The following is a 15,348-nucleotide window of genomic DNA, read 5'->3' as shown; positions in this document are numbered from 1 at the left end:
ATCAAAGTTGCAATACTGATATCTAATAAATATAATATAGTATCATAAGTGAACATTTGACTGTGAAATAAGGTGCCCCTTTAGCACGGGATGTAGTCTGCATCCCGTCGTGCGGGATGCCGACGGTCTGAATACCGGCGCTGAAATCCCAACAGGTCGGGATCCCGGCACCAGTATCCCGACCGCCGGCATCCCAAATGTAAGTATCGGGGTGTTAGGGGGAGGTTAGGGTGCGGGGTTAGGCATCAGGGAGGGAGTGTTAGGATTAGGGTTAGGCACCAGGAAGGGAGTGTTAGGATTAGGTTGCGGGGAGGGGGAGGTTAGGTTTAGGCACTAGGGGGGGGGGGGGGGTTAGGGTTAGGCAGTGGGGAGGGTGGTTTAGGGTAGGGGTTAGAAAAATACTTACCGTGACTTCCTATGGGTGTCGGGATTCTGGCTATTCTGACTAGCGGCATCCCGACAGCCTGGATTTCATACCCAGCCCCTTTAGCACAGTGATTAATTTTACATACTGAATATATGATTTGTGGTTGGAGAAATAATAATATTGAGAGTGATACTAGTATCACCTTGCAACATATAGGCGAGACTATTGAGACCTCATATCCACCACCTCCGACATACAAAACACATGAGAGGAATGAATAAGTTGGAATATGGAATAGCCCCATACAAATAAACAAGGCTACAAATGAAGTAATACTAGGGTTACAAATAAGTATATATGATGTATTATAAGTGAAGATTGGACTGTGAAATAAGGTTCCCCTTTAGCACAGGGATTTATCTAATATACGAAGTTTTATACTGAACACATGGTTTTTATGACAGTAACATCAACATCATCTCGCAACATACAGGTGAAATAATTATTGACACCAATCTCCTTAATACAAACCACGTGTGAGAGGAATGAATTACCTGTATATTCAAATATTTAAAGTGGAAAATTGATTGATGTCACCACAAATAAACAAAAATTAGGAAGTTATAATAATGAAGAATAAGACAATAAAACAGAGACCCGTTTTCTCTTTTTTAACAACACATTCTTTATTTCTGATCACTTACTTAACTGTATTTGTTCTATCTCCTTTTTTTATATTTCACTGTGGCAGGACTCAACCAATAGGATATGGGATCAGTCTTGTAACTAGATAATTAAAAGTGATATTTTACTATTTAAGTTAGTGCGCCTTCCATAGCAACTCCTTTCTCTCTTGCCAAGTATGATTTTCTAACCTTGCAGATAAATTAAAGACTTACTGTATACTTTTACAGCACAGCTAATACCAAGGTTATTGCCGGGTTGTTGCTCGGTGTAAAAAGGGGCCAACCTGGATAGCTTGCAGGGTTTAACTCGGGAACAACCCATGTAACCCTGTAGCGTAAACGGGTAACCCGGTTCCCGTTTACAGCATAGGTAGATCCGGATTTCCCAGCATTTGGAGATGATGTCACCTCTACACGCCGGCAGTAGAGTTCCACTGCACACGGGTGCAGTGTGAACAGCGCAAATCTGGATCGACGCTACAGCGTGAACGGGTCTGTCCAGGGTCTGACCCAGTTTGGAACCATGTTTCAAATCCCGGAAGTGTACAAGGTATTACAGTAGCAGATTTTGTAGCCATTGAGATAGTCAACATTGGCCACGGTGTAGTAATTTTTGATTCTAAACTTCTATGTTGGTATTACTGTAGTTTAGTATAACAGATAATACTTTTCCACTCTTTTTTTTACACATTGCACTATTGCATAGTTCTGAGGATGAGGGAAATTGTCATAAAACTAAGCAAAAAGGATATACACCTTGCAATCTGTGCCTCATGTTTCATTGTAGGTTTTTAAGACAAGGCTGACAAAAGCCCTGATAAAAATTCACACATTGGCTAAAAAATTTTTTAGGGGACATTAATATAATTATAAAAAAATGTTAGTAAGTTACTGCAAGAAAAGTTCTGCAACCAATTCCCTGCAATTAGCTCAGGTCCTTAACATGCGGTTTATAATATAGATGTACTGTAGTTTATACAGTGGCATGAAAAAGATTAGCCCCTACCTGGTTTCTTCTGTTTTTACATATTTCTCACACTTAGGGGTCTATGTATGAAGCAGTGAGACGTGGAGAAGCAGACCCGTGGAGAATCAACCAATCGGCTCCTATTATTTTATAGACTGTACTTGATAAATGCTACTTCAAAGCTGATTGGTTGCTATGGGCAACTTCTCCACTGGTCTGCTTCTCCATGCTTTTCACTGCTTGATACATAGGCCCCTTAATTGTTTCAGATCTTCAAACAAAATTGCATATTAGAGAGACAATCTGAATAAAACACAAAATACTGTTTTTAAATGATCATTTCATTTATTGGAGGAAAAAAAGTTATCCAACACAAACTGGCCCTGTATGATAAAGTAATTGCCCCTTTAGTTAAGCTAGGTACACACTGACAGATAAATCTGTCTGGTGGGAAGGAATATCTGGTAATGTATGGGAGCAAATGCCAATAGAAATTTGCTACAAAACCCTGGAAGACGGACCAGATTTTCCTTTTCACCAGACAGATTGGACAGATATATCTGTCAGTGTGTAATGCTGGGCATACACGGCAAGATAAAATGTCTGTCAGACCGACAGACATTTTATCTGGCCAGCTGCCAGCCGCAGATGTCCGCGGCATACACTGTGCGAGAAATCTCACAGTGTATAGCCCGACATCTGCGCTCCCACCCCCCGGGGGAGGAGACATTTCCCTGTTCCTTCCGTAGGAAGGAACACAGGAAATGTCTGTCTGTCGGCCGCGCTGGGCATACACTGCCCGATGCGGCGACAGTTACCGGGTAAATATCGCATCGGACGGGCATGTTGGACAATCCAGCATGCCCCGATCCGAGGCAATATTTAACCCCTCGGTCGCCCCCCCCACGTTACAATTATCGCGGCGATCCGCCGATATCAGGCGGATCGTCCCGATAATTGCAGCGTGTATGGCCAGCATTACTCATTCAACCAATGAACCAAACTGAATGAATAATTAGGTTCAATTAGACTAGAGACAATCAGGCTTGATTACTGCCAGACCTGTTTTAATCTAAACGTCACATAAATATAGGCTTGCCATATCATTCCTTTGAATTTGGAACACACACGTGGAATTATTACACTCTAAAGTACCAGGTCTGCCCCGGTATTGGAACATGGTTCAAGTCCGGATCAGACCCAGGAAAGACCTCATTCCCATGGTCGCGCCGATCCGGGCTATTCCCGGGTCGGAGCCGTTCACACTGCACACAGCTGAAGTGGAACTGTTCTTCCAGCACTTGAAGATGACATCATCTCCAAGAGCTGAGAAAACCCGGAAGTCCCCTTGCTGTAAGTGGGACCCAGGTCGGATGACCAGGGTTACCCATTTACACTGCAGGGTTACAAGGGTTGTTCCAGTGTTAAACCCTGCACAGCTACCCAGGTTGGATTGCCAGGTCATTCGACCCGGGAATCCACTTGCCCCTTTTACACCTAGCAGCAACCAGGGTTAACCCTGCAATAACCCGGGTTTTAGCTGTGGTGTAAAAGGGGTATTACACAGGTTCTGTGGATGATTAAAAACCAGGTGATATGGAGACTTGAAATCGGCCAGCCACAGAATTCGTGTAATTCATACAGTGTGTGTCCCAAATTAAAGGGATGATATGGCAAGACTACTTAAATAGAACAACAAGCAGCACAGTATGAGACGCGATCAAAAAACAAAATCAGAAAGGACAAAAACATTGATGATATGCCATGCTGTGATCTCATTGTGACTAAACACTGCTGATTTTCAAGTCTGGTAAGTGCACCCCTTTTTTATATTATATATATTCACACAAGATATATATAGAACTAGAAGATAAGATAGCGGCAGGCGGTTGGCGATCCATCACTGCTGCGGCCTTCTCTGCCTGGGAAAAGGGGGGAGTGCTTGGGGGAAGGCACAGCTGCAGTGAGCCAAGAGCCCTATGCTGCATACACATGGGACGATTTTCCTGAATGATATGAACGATATTGTTCAACGATAAATCGTTCATTTTTATGGCAGTGAACGATCGATCGCCAATGACTCAACGATGCGCGTTCCGCAGAATGAACGATAACGATATGCTTATGGTCGACCGTACATGCAGGCCAACTTGGGTGATTTTGTCAAGATTTGCCTGTAAAGACATGACTTCACTGAAATATCTATCATAGATACCAACCCAAAATCATTTGCCCTGCACTACAGAAAATTGGAGGGAAATTATCAGCGCAGGGGCGGAATTAGCGGGCGGGTGCAGAGCCGGTAGCCTTGCACCGTGGCCCGCTGTGGTGCAGGGGACCCATGGCGGATCGAGAGGAGCCGCGGAGAAGAAGCAGCCAAGGAACCAAGGTAAGTGGTGCGCGGAGGCTGCGCTGGTATGGGGGGTGGAAGGAGGCATGGCTGAGATACTCTGGGGGGGGGAAAGGCTGAGACATGCACTGGGGTAGGGGGGGAGGAAGGCAACGCTAAGACACTCTGGGGCAGGGGGGGAGGCAAGGTTGAGACATGCACTGGGGCTGAGACACTGCGGCAGAGGGGGGGAAGGCTGTGACATGCACTGGGCGCGGGGGGGGGGGAAGGCTGAGACAATGGGGCTGGGGGGAAGGCTGAAACACACGGCTGAGGGGGGGGCAAGGGCTGAGACATGCACTGGGGCTGAGGAGGGGAAGGCAAGGCTAAGACACTCTGGGGCAGGGGGGGAGGCTGAGACACACTCGGGGCTGGGGGGGGGAGGGGCTGAGACACTCTGGGGGCACGGGGGCGGGGGGGAGGCTGAAACACATGGGCTGTGGGGGGGAGGCAAGGCTGAGACATGCACTGGGGCTGGGGGGGAAGGATGAGACACTCTGGGGCAGGGGGGGGAGGCTGAGACACACGGACTGGGGGGGAGGCTGAAACACACTGGGGCTAGGGGGGGAAGGCAGAGACACTCGGGTTGGGAGGGAGGCAAGACTGAGACACTCTGGGGCGGGGGGGGAAGGCTGAGACACACACTGGGGCTGGGGGGGAGGCAAGGCTGAGACATGGCACTGGGGCTGGAGGGGGGGAAGGCAAAGCTGAGACACACACTGGGGCTACGGGGCGGGAATATGGGAAAGATTTCTGGACTGCACAACCTGACATATATAATATACGTATTATATACTATATATAGTATATATAAATGGGAGGTGCCTACCTGATGAGATTAATTGCAGGCACAGAAACAGACAAATCTTAGGTGCACAACTCCAAATTATTAATAATACTATAAATGGCAATAACATTTTGCAATCAATAGAGGTTTTAACATAATCTGGGCCAAGGTTATGCGGCCTACCCACCATATCCAGGTAACCTCCCTTAGGTTAGGTCCCTAACATACTAGGGTTCAAATCCAGAGCGCAGCGACCCCCCAAAACTGGCCCAGCCAAGCTGCCCCAGGGCACCACCATAGTAAGAAAAAGTGCAGTTTAAAGAAATAGTTAAGAGCAGCTGCAGCTGCATACTAAAGGATGAAAATAAAAAAGTGAAGTACACTATATATTAAACACAGTGAAGGGTTAAAATGTGTTATTAAGGGAAATGTGTTATAATGCAGTGCCCTGAAACAGATCATCCAATGCAATCCAGGGGGACCCACGCCCCAAAAATGAACCAAAAGTTGCACTACAGTATATAAACTTGTAGGACTCACCTAGAATTGTGCCTAATACCAGTGGTGCATATACATTACCAGACTCCATGCTTTTAAACCAATAACGAAGGGTGCTAATCCAGATTGAGAGCGTCTCCTTTCCCTCAGAAGTGCAATAAAGCACATTAAATGGAGTATATGGGAAAGATTTCTGGACTGCACAACCTGACATATACAGATTTATATAAATATATATATAGTATAATATATATATATATATTGTGACACAGTCTAGGTTAGGGGGTCCCTCTCCTGGGTAGAGGACTCCTTCCTTACACACACACACACAGCAGTAGGGAAGCAGCACACCAGTCTGGATGCAAGTACAAGCTGGTCGGCCGCCAGTCTTTATTGTACAGTGTCAGAAATAACACAAAGAAAACATAAACGTAAATCCTAGCCCTGTCGGGGCACTAACTTCACAGGTAGTTCCCTCACTATCAGAACCTGGCAGGGCCTAATGCCCTCGCCAGCAACAAAGCACAGCACAGTACTCACAGATAGGTTGTCACAGACCACTTACCAGTGATCCTATCACATATCCCCCGCTTTGTTTTCGACCTATGGGGCGGAACAACTGAAGCCCCCAAACAATGAACGCGTGACAACGCGTCTGCATTAAACAACAGGGCCCCCTGGCCTGTGTTCCACCGTCCACTGTGGCACCGGGTAGGCATCGAATTTTGAAACACTGTTCAACTTTCGGAAGTCATTGCAGAAACGCACACTCCCGTCGGGCTTTGGAATCAACACAATGGGACTTGACCATTCACTATGTGATACTTCAATAACCCCTAACTCTAGCATATTTTTAATTTCTTTCGACACCGATGCTCTTGGTGCTTCTGGTAACCTATAGGGCTTTAGATTAACTTTAACCCCTGGGTCAGTGATGATGTCATGTTTAACGACCGAGGTTTTCCCAGGTACGTCAGAGAACAGCACCCTATTTCTAACCAGAAACTCCTTGACCTCTCGTTGTTGAATTGCCGACAGGGTTTTTGCCACTGTCACTTCGGGAACTAAGGGCCCTGGACTTACTGGAGGGGGCTCGGACGGCCGACAGTACCGTTCTATCTTTCCAGGGCTTTAACAGATTTATATGGTATATCTGTTCCGGCTTTCTTTTCCCCGGCTGGTAAACTTTGTAATTGACCTGTCCCACTCTTTCTAAGATTTCAAAGGGCCCTTGCCATTTAGCCAAAAGTTTATTTTCCACCGTGGGAACCAACACTAACACTCTGTCCCCAGGAGCAAAGCTGCGTAACCGAGCATTGCGGTTGTATACCCTCTGCTGTGCCTGTTGAGCCTGTTTCAGGTGCTCTCTCACTATCGGCACCTCTATAATAGGCAATGGAACATGTGGTCCCTTAAAACGTGTTCTGGGAGCATGATACTGACTCTCAGGGCTGGATGCGCAAAAGTCAGATACCTCTTTATGAAGCCCGGGCCAGAAAAACCTCTGCATTATTCGCTCAGTGGTTTTCTCTACCCCTAGATGGCCTGCCGTTATATGACCATGGGCCAGATCCAACACTGTTCTTCTGTAGGCTTTGGGAACTATTAGTTGTTCCCCAATATCTACCCCTTCTTAGTCACCTGATATAACAAATCCTGACACATTGCCATGTGGGGATAGGACAAAGGACTATCAGGGTCTATGGGTTTACCATCAACTACTTTTACATTCTCCCTGGCTTTTACCAAAGTAGGGTCTTTCAACTGCTCCACGGCAAAGACCTCTCTTCTGACCTCTAAATCAGGCAGACGATCAACTGGCCCAACAACACTTCCCACCTCAATGGGAGGCACATCAGTTGGCGGGCCACCGTCACGCTCCGCATTCTCTAGTTCGCCAATCATAGTAGAAAAAGGGAATAACTCTGACTCAGAAGAAACTCCCTCCTCCACTACATCGACAACCTTCTCAAATGGATCGGGGTTGTTCACTTCTGGAACAAAACGGCTTTCCCACAACTTCCAGAAGTGAGCAAAGTCTCTCCCCAATATTGCATCGTACATCAGACCAGGCACCAAACCCACAGAAACTATAGCAGAGCCACATGGTGTCTCGATGTTCACCTCGGCAGTAACATAATATCGATTATCCCCATGTATGCAGGTCACACCAACGGTTTTCCCCTTATGCCTCAAGGGGTTCACCAGCTCAGCTTTTATAAGTGTCACCAAGCTACCAGAGTCTAACAGTGCCTCTACTCGGTTGCCATCTACAGTGAGTACACACATGTGCTTATCAGTCTCAGCCTGCCGGTCAGCCGTACAGGCTGTCTGTGCAAAGAAAGACGCCCTGCGGTAGACATGAGCAGTATCACATTGCATAGGTTCAGTTGTAAGTGAACAATTAGCGGAAATATGGCCGAAGTCACCACACCGGAAACACTGAATCATATTAATGTCTGGTCGTTTACGGGGCAAGAACCTTCCTGGCCTGGCAGGCCTGTCTCCAGGTTCTACACCCTCAGTCTTAGGTACATCCCACCGACCAGTACCCTTCTCCCCTGGAACAGTCTTACCAGTGTCTGTGGGAGTTCGCCGGTGCACCATTGGGGCTTGGTGGGGCATACTCATCAGCTCCTCAGCCGCCACGTACCTCTCCACCAGCTCGACCAACTGGTCCGCGGACTTAGGGTCTGCATGGCTCACCCACTTGCGCAGAGTCACAGGTAATGATCGCAGGTGCCGGTCCATCACGACCCTTTCCACGATCTGTGGTCCCGTCAGCGTCTCGGGCTGTAGCCATTTTGAGGACAGATCGACGAGGTCATGCATCTGTGAACGTGGAGGCTTGTCCATATGGAACTCCCAGCGTTGGTGACTCCCAAGCGAGTTAGGATCTCCTGTTTTAGTTTTTTATAGTCCTTGGCATCAGCCAGGCATAACTCGAAATAGGCCTTTTGTGGCTCCCCAGACAGAAAAGGTGCCACCAGACTTGCCCACTGCTCCTTGGGCCAACTCTCCCTTTCGGCCGTTCTTTCAAATGCGGTGAGATAGGCCTCCACATCATCGCCCGAAGTCATCTTTTGGAGGAAGGGACTGGCTCGTATGGAGTGAGTGGTGGTGGGAGGACCAGTAGTAACATCTCTGGGCCAGGCGATCAGGTGCTGTACCACCTCTTATGGCCTGGCAGGTTTCCTCGATGGCGACCTGTTGTTGCCTCTGGGCTGTCTCCAAGGCCAACAGTTGCACCCTGGTGGATTCCTGCTGAGCTCTGGTAGATTCCTGCTGAAGTTTGTTCGTCTCCTACTGAGCTGCTGTAGCTTGGAGCAAGGCCTTAATAATGTCCTCCATTTTGTCCTGGGGTGTAGGTTGGAAGCTGAACCTTGCCTCTCTGAGCATTGGCTGACGCCTCCGCTATGGGACTCCAAGGACACAGTGTTATTTCCACACTCACAAGTGTCTCTGAGCAAACTCCCTGTCTGCTCTCCCAGGTGAGACAATCAGCCCTCAACACACCCAGTCTGCCTCTCTTTGCTCCCCTTCTCTTTCACATGGAACAGCAATATACAGACTTTTCTATTGCAGCTATCACACTCTCAGCTGCAGCCCATCCCTCTCCTACAGGGATGGCTCCTATAGCCATTGTGACACAGTCAGATTAGGGGGTCCCTCTCCTGGGTAGGGGACTCCTTCCGTACACACACAGCAGCCAGGAAACAGTACGCCAGACTGGATTCAAGTACAAGCTGGTCGGCGCCAGTCTTTATTGTGCAAAACAGAAACAACAAAAGAAACCATAAACATAAATCCTAGCCCTGGCCGGGCTCTAACTTTACAGGTGGTTCCCTCACTACCAGAACCTGGCAGGGCCTAATGCCCTCACCAGCAACAAAGGCACAGCACAACACTCACAGATAGGTTTTCCAAGTGTCTCTGAGCAAACTCCCTGTCTGCTCTCCCAGGTGAGACACTCAGCCCTAAACACACTAGGCTTATATTGGCCACTCTCAGGTGGGCACCCTAATAAGCCTGTTACCAGGCTGCGAGAACCAAAACCTGGAGTGGCCGTGGGTGGAGCCCTCCCTCTTCTCTCACCCACAACCCGCAGGTCCCAAACCGGCTTTTCAAAAAGCCGAAACTCAAGCCTGCTACACTGCAGACTTTCTCCTGGGGATTTTAAACACATAGGACAGGAATCTGGGATAAATGTCCCTGTCACAGACCACTTTACCAGTGATCCTATCAATATATATATATATATATATATATATATATATAATGGGAGGTGCTACCTGATGAGACTAATTGCAGGCACAGAAACAGACAAATCTCAAACGAGGGGAAGGCTGAGACACACACTGGGGCTGGGGGGGTTGGGGGGTGGGCTGAAACACACACTTGGGCTGGGGGGGGAGGCAAGACTGAGTCACACTGGGGCAGGGGGGAGAAGGCTGATACACACACTGGGGCTGGGGGGAGAAGGCTGATACACACACTGGGGCTGGGGGGGGAGGCAAGGCTGAGACACACTGGGGCAGGGGGGAGAAGGCTGAAACACACACTGGGGCTGGGGGGGGTGGCAAGGGTAAGACATGCACTGGGGCTGGGGGGGGAGGCAAGACTGAGTCACACTGGGGCAGGGGGGAGAAGGCTGATACACACACTGGGACTGGGGAGGCAAGGCTGAGACACACACTGGGGCTGGGGGGGGCAAGGTTGAGACACTGGGGCAGGGGGGGGAAGGCTGAGACACACACTGGGGCTGGGGGGGGTGAAGGCAAGGCTGAGAGACACTCTGGGGATGGGGGATAGGCTGAAACACACACAGGCTGGGGGAGGCAAGGCAGAGACATGCACTGAAGCTGGGGGGGGGGGAAGGCTGAGACATGCACTGGGGCTGAGGGGGGGGAGGCAAGGCTGAGACATGCACTGGGGCTGGGGGGGGCAAGGCTGAGACACACACTGGAGCTGGGGGGGGCAAGGTTGAGACACTGGGGCAGGGGGGGGGGAAGGCTGAGACACACACTGGGGCTGGGGGGGGGTGAAGGCAAGGCTGAGAGACACTCTGGGGATGGGGGGATAGGCTGAAACACACACAGGCTGGGGGAGGCAAGGCAGAGACATGCACTGAAGCTGGGGGGGGGGGGGAAGGCTGAGACATGCACTGGGGCTGAGGGGGGGGAGGCAAGGCTGAGACATGCACTGGGGCTGGGGGGGGCAAGGCTGAGACACACACTGGGGCTGGGGGGGGCAAGGTTGAGACACTGGGGCAGGGGGGGGGGAAGGCTGAGACACACACTGGGGCTGGGGGGGTGAAGGCAAGGCTGAGAGACACTCTGGGGATGGGGGGATAGGCTGAAACACACACAGGCTGGGGGAGGCAAGGCAGAGACATGCACTGAAGCTGGGGGGGGGAAGGCTGAGACATGCACTGGGGCTGAGGGGGGGAGGCAAGGCTGAGACATGCACTGGGGCTGGGGGGGGCAAGGCTGACACACTGGGGCTGGGGGGGGAGGCAAGGCTGAGGCACACAGTGGGGCTGAGGGGGGCAAGGATGAGACACAATCTGGGGCGGAGGGGAAGGAAAGACAGATACACTCTGGGGTGTGGGGGAAGCAAGGCTGAGACACACTCTGGGGCTGGGGGGGGGAGACAGAGGCTGAAACGCTGGGGGTGGGGGGGAAGAGGCTGACACACTGGGGGTGGGAAACATGCTGAGGGGGAGAATGAGGCTGACACGCTGTGGGAATGGTGCCGAGAGACACACTGGGTCTAAGGGAATGGGGCTGACACACACAAGGTCTGGGGGAATGGGGCTGAGACACTCACTAGGTCTGGGGGAATGGGGCTGAGACATACTCCTGGAGCTGGGAGAATGAGGCTGAGAGCTACAGGTGGGCCTGGGGATGTAGAGATGCAGGGGGGCCTGGAGAGACATATGGAGTCCTGGAGACAGACCAGGGGGCCTGGAGATGGAGAGACATGGAGACCAGGAGAGAGACACAGGGAGCCTGGAGAACCACAGGGGGACATGAGGATGGAGAGATGTAAGAGGGTCTGGAGTAACACTGGGGCCTGGAGAGACACAGAAATTGTTTGATCAGGGAAATTCACATTTTGCCCTGCACAAAAACTTCTGTTACTATAAATTATCTGGTTATGATGATGACATTGGTTATATTTTCTACGTAAATAGGCATCTTCCAGACAGTGTGATCTACATGAATAGTGTATACCAGCTGAAGACGCTGCCCAGTGAGGCTTAAATTCACCATATAGGTAAGAACAGACTTCCAAACTGACTGGCCTGTACCTAGTGCAGAGGGATGGACGGTGAATCATTCACCAAGATTTCTGTTGCCGACCCTGCTCCCCTCAGCGGCTTGCAAAAGCACTTCCAGGCCCAAAAAGGAGGGAGTATACTGCCCCCCTCAGCAGACCCACCCCCATAAGGGCTGCTTCTAGAATTTTCCCGGGCTGGTTTTCCATCCCAATCTGCCCCTGGCAGGGGGGGTTGCGGTGTAAACCGTGATAAAAAGGCTGTGCAGCAGGGGGGGGGGGTGTTGCGGTGTGAAGGGTAGTGAAAGAAAGGCTGCGCAGGGGGGAGTGTTGCGGTGTGAGGTGGTGAAAAAACAAAGATGGGCAGGACAGACTGGATTTAGTGAGGGGTGGTGAAAAAATGTTGGGGTGCCAGGAATGGGCAGGGGGGCCCAAAGCATATTCTTGCACCTGGGCCCACCACTCTCTAGTTCCGCCACTGTATCAGCGATGTCTTTGGTTGTGCAGGTCGTACTGTGTGTATGCAGCATTAGAGTGATCCTGTCAGGATCACGATCACAGTCTTGATGGAAAGCGGTGCAGGCAGCTGAGGCTCCCCTAAACACTGCGAGGTCTGGCTGCAGGAAGACTGTCTTTCTGCAGCCGCGAACCTCAAGCTCACGCTGTGCCTCGGGTGGAAGAAGGGGACTGTTGGGGAGGGAGCCAAGCGGCCGGCACTGCATCCTGAGCTGGGCAGCTGCTGGTAGATCACCTTCCAGCAGAATCCTGTGGATGCAACTGTGTCAGGGAAAGCCCGGCTTAGTGTGGTCGCATCTGATGTGAGCACACCAGGCTAGGGGCTTAAAAACTGTATTTTGTGTTTACTCGAGTTGTCCGTCTTATATAAAATTTTGTTTAGAGATCTGAAATAATAAAAAGTGGCAAATATGCAAAAATAGAAGTCAGGAAGTGGGAAAAAAAAATTCACGCCGTTGAATAGTGCTAATTTATAGAGTATAATTATGTGTGACTAGGAAAGACAACAGAGTGCCAGGACAAGGATGGTACTCAATTTTTATGTTACGTTTTGAAGTTTTCAAATTTGCACTGATAAACATTTAGAATTTGTAAATATTTAACTAAATTAGGGATACATTTCTTCCATATATGTATTATATCCTGATCGGACACAATGGGATTAGAACCATACAGCTGGAGCTGCCCCGGTCACTCTTAAGTGCTGTTATTGTGTACTGGAAATGTCTAGGAGTAACAACAGTTCAGCCACAAAGTGGTAGGCCACACATGCTTACAGAACGGGACTGCGGAGTGCTATATCCTGTAGCATCTAAAGATAGTTTGTCCTTATTTAGAATACTCCTTTAGAATGTAAGCTCTCACGAGCAGGGACCTCTTCCCTCATGTGCTTCTCCTTACACTTTCTTCTACTCCTTACTCCCCATAAGGGCACCTAACACGTGACTGCTAACTCCCTGCTGCTTATTGTGAGCGCTTTAATCGCTGTTAAGTCGTGTCCTTGTCCTGCACTGTAATGTACTGTAAGTTACTTCTTTCTTGTTCACTTACTAGTTTTATGTATTATGTAAGGCGCTGCGGAACACTTGTGGCGCCATATAAATAAAGGATAATAAGAATAATAATAATACTCTACTGATTTTTAAACTGCTTCTGGAAGCAACGTCAGTACAAGAACTATTCATCTAGGGTAAAAGGAGTTGTGCAGAAGCCTCAGATCACCACGTGCAAAGTCAATCAATCGGCCAGAGTGGTGTAAAGCGCACAGTCCTTGGGCTCTGGAGCAGTGGAACTGTATTCTCTGTAGTGAAGAATTACAGTTCACAATCTGACAAATAAATCTGGAGGATGCTGGGAAAACACTTCCTGTCTGAATGTGTACTGTCAACTGTGTAAAAGGAATAATGCTCTGGGCTGTTTTTCATGGCTGAACCTAGGCCCCTAAGTTCCTGTGAAGAGACATCAATGACATTTTAGAAATTTGTGCATTGCCAGCTTTGTTGCATCAGTCTGGGTAAATCCCATTCCTGTTTCATTATGACAATTACAGTGCACAAAGTGAGGTCCATCAAAAATAAAAAGTAATTTGCCAAGTTTGGTGTGAAAGAAGTTGATTAGCCTGCACACAGCCCTGACCTTATCCCCAATCAAACACCTTTGGGATGAATTGGAACTCTGACTTAGAGCCAACCATCAATGCCAGATCTCACTAATGATCCTGTGGCTATATGAATATAAATCCCTGCAGCGATGATCCAAAATCTAGCCTTAGCAGAAGAGTGGACGCTGTTCTAACAGCAAAAAGTAAGACTAATTCAATATTAATGAGATGATCAACAAGCACATATGGGTCTGGTGGTCAGGTGTCCAACAACTTTTGACGATGTAGTGTATATCGGTGCTTGGTATTTGTCTTATAATTTTATTAGCTAGTCATAGGTCCATTTTTCTTACTTCATTTATACACATCTACAGTTTTATCTGTTTTTATCAATTTTGCAGTGCTGACTATACAAGGTTTTTATTATAACCATTTAAATTATTAATCAGCACATTTTAAAATTCTAATGCCGCATATCCACTACACAATATAATGAACGATTACGATATCGTTCATTATACTGTGCAGTGGATATTGAGCCCGCACTGAACGATATATCGTTCAGTGCTGGCACCCTCCTTCATCCCCAAACCTGCACAACCTGACGTTATCGTCAGGTTGGACGGCAGGTTCGGGCGATGAGCGACGTTGTCAATGACCAGCGGGAGCACGCATTGCCGGATGTTGACGGCATATCCACTGCACGATATTGCGGACGATGAACGATAATGATGTCGTTATCGTTCAATTTATCGTGTAGTGGATATGCGCCTTAAGAAAGTAACTTCTGGTTTGCTGAAATGCTCAATGACAGTGCAGCAACCTGTGTATTACCATTGATGGCTTCCCTCATGTATTGGGCAAAATATATTACAGATTGTGATGCATTTCATTCTCATTGACGGCCATATCCAATTAGACGTGCAAAGACCCATTTTGGCGAAAAGTTTTTGCCGATGCGAACTTTGCGCTATCGTGCAATCCTATTCCCGGAGCTTCGGCCAATAATGACATGTCATTTTTGGGGTGAAAAAAATAAAAGTGTTGGAAAATGGTTTTACTGTAGTGTGGAGTTCGAATGGAGTGACTGGAGGCCACGTTGCAGAAAGAAAGGTTCACAGAACTTTTCTTCTCCACTTGGGAAAGCTACATCGAAACATTATCCCAATCATTGAAAGAACAATTAGAGAAATGTTTTAGAAACACACTCTGGTATGAAACACGTCTTTGCGCAAATGATCCCCCAATATTATTTTAAG

This window comes from Taudactylus pleione, unplaced genomic scaffold, assembly GCF_031769625.1.
Source record: "Taudactylus pleione unplaced genomic scaffold, aTauple2 ptg000217l, whole genome shotgun sequence".
NCBI classification, from domain to species: Eukaryota; Metazoa; Chordata; class Amphibia; order Anura; family Myobatrachidae; genus Taudactylus; species Taudactylus pleione.
Note: the sequence above shows the minus strand (reverse complement) of the source record.